Genomic DNA, 1,958 nt, shown 5'->3' with positions numbered 1-1,958 from the left:
TTTCACCAACACTCTGATAGTCCACAGATTACAGTATGCCACCAGATGTGCATCGGAAATTACTACTGGTCTTCCAGGGAACGATCAAAGCGTAGACGCTTTGAGACATTACTCAAATGGAGGAAAGTGCGAGTATTCACTGTTGTATTCAATCCCGTTGCAATTTCTGTGATTCATCAACACTCTGGTAGTCCACAGATTACAGAACGCCACCAGATATGTATCGGAGACTACTACTGGTCTTCCAGGGAACGATCAAAGCGTAGACTATTTGAGACATTACTCCCATGGAAGAAGGAGCGCATGGTGACTGTTGTATTCAATCCCGATGCAATTTCCGTGTTTCATCAACACTCTGATAGTCCACAGATTACAGAATGCCACCAGATGTGCATCGGAATCTACTACTGGTATTCCAGGGAACGATCAAAGCGTAGACAGTTTGAAATATCACTCACGTGGAGAAAAGTGCACATTGTGACTGTTGTATTTAATCCCGATGCATTTTCTGTGTTTCATCAACACTCTGATAGTCCACAGATTACAGAATGCCACCAGATGTGCATCGGAAACTACTGCTGGTCTACCAGGGAACGATCAAAGCGTAGACTGTTTGTGACATTACTCCCATGGAGGAAAGTCCGCATGGTGCCTGTTGTATGCAATCCTGATGCAATTTCTCTGTTTCATTAACAATCTGATAGTCCACAGATTACAGAAAGCCACCAGATGTGCATCGGAAACTACTACTGGTATTCCAGGGAACGATCAAAGCGTACACTGTTTGAGATATCACTCCCGTGGAGGAAAGTGCGCATGGTGACTGTTGTATTCAATCCCGATGCAATTTCTGTGTTTCATCAACACTCTGATAGTCCACAGATTACACAATGCCTCCAGATGTGCATCGGAAACTACTACTGGTCAACCAATGAACGATCCAATCGTAGACTGTTTGAGACATTACTCCCATGGAGGAAAGTGCGCATGATGACTGTTGTATTCAATCCCGATGGAATTTCTGTGTTTCATCAACGCTCTGATAGTCCACAGATTACAGAATGCCATCAGATGTGCATCGGAAACTACTACTGGTCTTTCAGAGAACGATCAAATCGTAGATTGTCTGAGGCATTACTCCCATGGAGGAAAGTGCGCATGGTGACTGTTGCATTCAATCCCGATGCTATTTCTGTGTTTCATCATTACTCTGATAGTCCACAGGTTACAGAATGCCACCAGGTGTGCGTCGGAAATTACTAATGGTCTTACAGGGGACGATCAAAGCGCAGACTGATTGAGACATTACTCCCATGGAGGAAAGTGCGAATATTGACTTTTGCATTCAATCCCGATGCAATTTCTGTGTTTCATCAACACTCTGTTAGTCCACAGATTACAGAATGCCACCAGGTGTGCATCGGAGACTACTACTGGTCTTCCAGGGAACGATCAAAGCGTAGACTGTTTGAGACATTACTCCCATGGATGAAAGTGGGCATGGTGACTGTTGTATTCAATCCCGATGCAATTTCTGTGTTTCATCAACACTGAGATAGTCCACAGATTACAGAATGCCTCCAGATGTGCATCGGAAACTACTACTGGTCTTCCAAGAACGATCAAAGCGTACACTGTTTGAGACATTACTCCCATGCAGGAAAGTGCGCATGGTGAATGTTGTATTCAATCCCGATGCAATTTCTGTGTTTCATCAACTCTCTGAAAGTCCACAGATTACAGAATGCCACCAGATGGGCATCGGAAACTACTACTGGTCTTCCTGGAAACGATCCAAACGAAGACTGTATCACACTATACTCCCATGTAGGAAAGGGCGGATTGTGACTGATGTATTCACTCCCGAAGCAATTTCTGTGTTTCATCAACACTTTAAAGGTCCACAGATTACAGAATGCCTATAGATGTGCATCGGAAACTACTACTGGTATTCCAGG

Source organism: Schistocerca gregaria, unplaced genomic scaffold, assembly GCF_023897955.1.
Source record: "Schistocerca gregaria isolate iqSchGreg1 unplaced genomic scaffold, iqSchGreg1.2 ptg000240l, whole genome shotgun sequence".
NCBI classification, from domain to species: domain Eukaryota; kingdom Metazoa; phylum Arthropoda; class Insecta; order Orthoptera; family Acrididae; genus Schistocerca; species Schistocerca gregaria.
The sequence above is the reverse complement of the archived record's forward strand: the minus strand, read 5'-3'. Positions refer to the sequence as shown.